The sequence below is a fragment of the Saccopteryx leptura genome, chromosome 10 (assembly GCF_036850995.1).
Source record: "Saccopteryx leptura isolate mSacLep1 chromosome 10, mSacLep1_pri_phased_curated, whole genome shotgun sequence".
Taxonomy (NCBI): Eukaryota; Metazoa; Chordata; class Mammalia; order Chiroptera; family Emballonuridae; genus Saccopteryx; species Saccopteryx leptura.
In genome coordinates this window covers 23,253,131-23,259,130 of record NC_089512.1, presented here as the reverse complement: position 1 = coordinate 23,259,130, position 6,000 = coordinate 23,253,131, and positions in this window count along the sequence as shown.

The following is a 6,000-nucleotide window of genomic DNA, read 5'->3' as shown; positions in this document are numbered from 1 at the left end:
GTAACACACATTCTATTATTCTTTAAGACGTTGGTGCAAGAGCAAGACTAGGTTGATATGGCTCTTTCAATGTCCTACCTATGATATTCAGCTTTAAAATTAGTATATTATCAGAGTTAGGAATACAAGTCTGAGACCACAGATCACAAGGAGGCTAATTAGTGCGTCTGTAAATCACATCCATTTCCGAGTGGTTATTGGTCCCAGTGAATGCATCTAGTTGGATCATTTCTAGCCTTTCCTTCTAAAGACACACTCTGGGCCTAAACTGGTCCAATCTTCCTAAAAAGCAATTTGGTAACATGCATTACTAATCTCAAAAAAAAAAAAAAAGTGTTCTTTGACATAGTGATTTCATGACTAGGACTATCTTATGAGATGATTCATAGGTATGGACATAAATTTATATACAAAGGGGTTTATGCCAATGTTATGTGCAAAAGTGAAAAATTAAAAACCATTGAAAAATTGAAAAAAGCATTAAATAAATGTTTGCATACCATATCATGGTATATAATATACTAATCAAAAAGACACTGTAGCCTGACCTGTGGTGGCACAGTGGATAAAGCGTCGACCTGGAAATGCTGAGGTCGCTGGTTCAAAACCCTGGGCTTGCCTGGTCAAGGCACATATGGGAATTGCTGCTTCCAGCTCCTCCCCACCTTCTCTCTCTGTCTCTCTCTCCTCTCTCTCTCCCTCTCTGTCTCTCTCTCTCCCTTTGTCTCTCCTCTCTAAAATGAATAAATAAAATTAAAAAAAAAAAAGACACTGTAGCTCTGGCCAGATGGCTCAGTTGGTTAGAGCATCATCCTGAAGAACAGAGGTTGCCAGTTCAATTACCAGTCAGAGTATATACAGGAAGAGATTGATGTTTCTGTTTCTCTCTCTCCCTTCCTCTCTTGCTAAAATCAATCAATAAAAAAAATTAAGATATTGTAAATTTTAGTGGAAAATGTTCATGGTATCAAGTTTTATTAAAATATTTGAATAAAAACTTAATATAGAGTATAATCACAGTTATAACTATAGATTAACTGAAAGAAATATATTTTAAAATAACAATAAAGTGATTAAAAAGAAATAGACTAAAATGCTAACAGTTATTATTTCTGGGCAGTAGGATTACAGTTGACTTTTCAATATCATTCTTTATAGGTTGCTATAAATATCTACAATGAATAAATTACTTTTGTATTGAGAAAAAAGCTGTAAACATAATTTTTAAGGCATAACAGTTTAAATACTAATGGAAATAAATTACAATGTTTTACATTAGTAATATGTCTAAGTTAAATTCCACTCTAAAAAAGCCAAACTCATGAGTAGTAACTAGAGCTATGCAGTGTAATTACAGTATAAGGATATTTATAAGCTCTATTTATAAGCTGTTAAGAGATACCACTTCCCTCACTGAGGCCAAATCAAAAACTGAATGGCTTAAACTAAAGCCTGCCATGAAGTCTGTTGAGTATGCTCTGGGGGTCCGAAAGGAAAGAAAAGTTAAATTGTAGTTAAATGTTCTCAATGGCATCTTTTCTGGATTAGGAAAAAAAATGTTTTTTAACAAAAAGAAAGAAAATCACAGGAGTTTCTGAACGTCTCGTGTTTAGGAAACTAAACCTAGTTGGTAGAGTAGTAGCCCATTGCCTAGCAACCTGATGAAGGCTTCATAAAGGTGGCATTGAAGTCCATAGTTCATCAGCATCAGCAAACACAAATTTGAATTGGAAGCTTTCTGCCAATTATTATAACAAATCTTCAAAGACCTGCCAAATAACACTTCTTCAAAATAGAAGCTTCTAAGAAAACTGCCCAGTTGCAAGCTACAGTTCTGGTCTTTGTTTTAAATTCTATTAGACCAGGGTTTCCAAATTTTGCTTGTTCATAAGAATCATCTGGGTTTCTCTTGAAATATATGGATTTCCAGATTATATGATAATTCAGCAGATATGGATGGGGGCAGGGAATCCATAATGTTAACAAGGACCCTGAATAATTTTTACGACCAGCAAGTTTGAGACACGTTGCTTATAAACTTTCACATCCTTTCTAGCATTTCTTGCTAGTTCTTGTTATATACTGTCCTTACCTATTATATGATGTGTTTTCCGTCTGCCTCTCTCACCAAACAGTAAGTTCCATGAGAACAGAGATGGTATCTATTCATTTCTCTACCACCAAGAACCGGTATGGTATCTGGCGTATAGGATTAGAAGCTGAATTCATATTTCTTGAATCAATCATTCAAATTTTGTTTGGTTGTATCTAATAAGAGCCCAGTTTAATTCTGGATCATCCTCAGGATAAAAGGAAAAGCTCCACCTCTGGAAAGCATGGTGTGCCTGCCCTCTGGCCCGGCCCGTCTGTCCTCTTAAGGAGAGTACACATGAGAACCTGTAAGAGTTGCAAAAGAGGACTTGCTGACTGCCAGGCACATTAAGACATCATATTCACAGAGAAAATAAACATCCTGTCCATATCTACTAATCTTGCTAGATAATATCTATAACTTAGGCAAGTATATTGCATGCTGACCTTATATGGAACAATAAAGAAAAAAACAAACAAACAAACAAACAAAAAACTTCCTGGCAAAGAAAACCAGATAGAAGGTGACAGAAGACAATTTGACTTTGGGTAAGGGGTATGCAGCATAATCAAATGTCAAAATAATCTGGAGATGTTTTCTCTCAACATATGTACCCTGATTTATCAATGTCACTGCATTAAATTTAATAATAATAATAATAATAATAAATAAAAATAAATAAAAAAATTTCCTGGCTCCTCCAAGGTCAGTCTGGGGAAAACTGATTGCCAAGCAAGTAAAGGGCCCCTATAATTGAATAGGCTTCCACTTTCCTGAATATTTAGGCTCACGAAGAACTATAAGGGCAAAGAATGTTATAGAAATCTGGGGCCTGGAACCACCCCTCCCCCAAACACTTTTCTGTAGTGTTTATAAAAGATTAAATTAAGGATGGCTACTGAACACTAACTGGCTGAAATAAGGCACTTGTGTAGGTACACAGACAACACAACAGGCCTACTGTGGAAGCACAATAAACCTCTGCATAAATAGGTACTGGGCAGGTGTTTATACAGTGCTCCTGGATCAATCTGTCAGGACAAAACTAATTCTGGAGAGTGGAATACATGGAGTTCGGCAGCTGCGGCCTACCTACTCCACTGCCTCCACCAGGCCTGGCTTCCCTGCCCGAGGAGATGACACCTCTGCCTTCACTTTAGAGAAGCCAGTTCCTTACACTGCGACCTGAGCTTCAGATGAACTGAAGTCACTATTCCTCCTGACTCTTGACTCCTGGCTAAGCATTCACTAGCCATTCACACTTAACCCCATAAGAAAGGTGTGTGCAAGGATGGGTGGGAGAGGGGGTCAGCAAAGGTACTGCCCCTGAGCCAAATCCAATCAGCCACCTGTTTTGTTAATAAAGTTTCATTGGAATAAATTATGCCCATTCGTTTCTATACATATAGTCCAAGGCTGATTTTGGCTTTACAATAACAGGCTTGAGTAATTATGACAGAGATCATCTGACCCATAAAGCCTTAAATATTTATTGTCTGGGTGGATCATTAGAGAAAAAGTTTGCCCACCCCTTATATACAATATATAAGGCACAAGGAAATTAGGATGATGCAGCTAACAAGGGCCAGCCGAGATAGGAAAGGGACTGTAAATAAATAACTAGAGAAATATCAATAGGGGAGGTATTATAAAACACGTAGGTCACTGCAGAGTCCCCAAAAATGATGAACAAAATCAGAATTGGAAGGTCTAATAGAGCAGCAAACAAATAATGGTGGGGATTATAAAAGACAATGTGATTATGGAAGCAAGTTATGACTAATAACCATATTCTGATCGGTCGCAGATGCCTTCTGTGTGAAATTGACAATGAAAAACTAATGCTTCAGCAAAACAAGAAAATTGAAATTACAAAAAAAAAAACTTTCTCAAAAAAATTTGCGCTAAGAAACCCAATATTTTTAGTCTTTGATTCCATAATTATAAAGTTTATTTTAGTCCCAAGCGGTGTTATTGAGATTATTTTGTTTTATGGTCCACTTTATTCACCAGATGTGGCCCATGAAGATTTTGGCTTCTTTAAGAATGTAAATTCAGCCCTGGCCGGTTGGCTCAGTGGTAGAGCATTGGGCTGGCATATGAATATCCCAGGTTTGATTCCTGGTCAGGGCACACAGAAGTGGCCATCAGCTTCTCCACACCTCTCCCTCTCTCTTTCTCTCTCTCTTCCCATACAGCAGCCATGGCTTGATGGTTTGAGTGCATTGACTACGGGCACTAAGGATGGCTCCACAAAGCCTCTACTTCAGGTGCTAAAAATAGCTTGGTTGTGAGAATGGGCCCAGATGGGCAGAGCATCAGCTCCAGACGGGGGTTGCTGGGTGGATCTTGCTCAGGGTGTATGCAGGAGTCTGTCTCTCTATCTCTCTTCCTCTCACTTGGAAAAGAAGATAGATAAATGAATGAATGAATGTAAATCCACCCAAAGCAATTCTAAGGATATTTTCCACAGCCTTACCTGAATAGTTCCCTGCTCTACACCAAAGCCTGCCACATACTAAGTGCTCAAAAAATATTTGAACAAATCAGTGATTTTTGTCAATAAAGTTCCAAAAAGATTTTAGGACATGACAACACTCACTAGGTGACTGCTTTGAAGAAACACACGTTTGATTCATCTTTTTAAAAAATAGTCAATGAGAGCCAGGGGTAGCTACATGATTTGTGGGGCCCAGTGCAAAATGAAAATGCGGGGTTTCTTGTTCAAAAAGCAGGAAATAAAGTGTTTTCCTCTCTCCTGTGATTTCCTCAACTTGTCATTGTATATTTTATTGCTACGCAGTGTTGTGCTCCCTTGGTCACACGGGTATTAGGGGAGTCCATATGCTCACAGGCACTACAGACTGTGCAGGACTCGACATGTGGGCAGCAGAAGCTGATCCATCCCTCCCTGCGGACCAATGCTTCCCTGCTCCAGCGTGAGCTTGGTGGTGGTGGAAAACGGGAGAAAGCACAGCAGATGTCACTGGGTAGTGGTGGGGAAGCATTCCAGGGAGGCGATATTTGTTTCATTGGACTTCACTTACGAAACATGAATCCAAAGACAAATAATTAAGAAGTTCAAGATAGTAACTGATGCCCCTGGCTGGTTGGCTCAGTGGTAGAGCATCGGCCTGGCATGCAGGAGTCCCAGGTTCGATTCCCGGCCAGGGCACACAGGAGAAGCACCCATCTGCTTCTCCACCCCTCCCCCTCTCCTTCCTCTCTGTTTCTCTCTTCCCCTCCCGCAGCCAAGGCTCCATTGGAGCAAAGTTGGCCCAGGCGCTGAGGATGGCTCCATGGCCTCTGCCTCAGGCGCTAGAGTGGCTCTGGTTGCAACAGAGCGATGCCCCAGATGGGCAGAGCATCGCCCCCTGGTGGGCATGCTGGGTGGGTCCCAGTCGGGCACATGCAGGAGTCTGTCTGACTGCCTCCCTGTTTCCAACTTCAGAAAAATACAAAAAAAAAAAAAAAAAAAAGATAGCAACTGATGAGCATTAAACACCAAATGCACAGCTCCCTCCCAAGTGCTCATGAAGCTGACCTGACTGAGAATCTACTGTAGCCGGCTCCGAGTCTGCTATGTGAACAAGACAGACAGTGCCCGTCCCGTGAACCTTTCTGTCTCACGGGGAAAGCCGACAAGAAGGGAGGAAACCACCTGGCAGAGTTCAAGAGCGTTGGTGTGAACAGGCAGAGCCTGATAGCTTCGGTCCTGGTTTTAAGCAAGGAGACCCAAACACAGAGACATGCTAACGTATAGGAGGAATAAACCAGAGGTGGCGCGCAGACTGAGGAAACAGTGCTCAAAGAACCAGGGGTGGAAAGCACGGTGCACTCCAGGATGTAAAGGGGATCGGCACATTTCAGGCCCAGCAGGTGAGGAGAGGGGCTTTCTCCGTGATGTT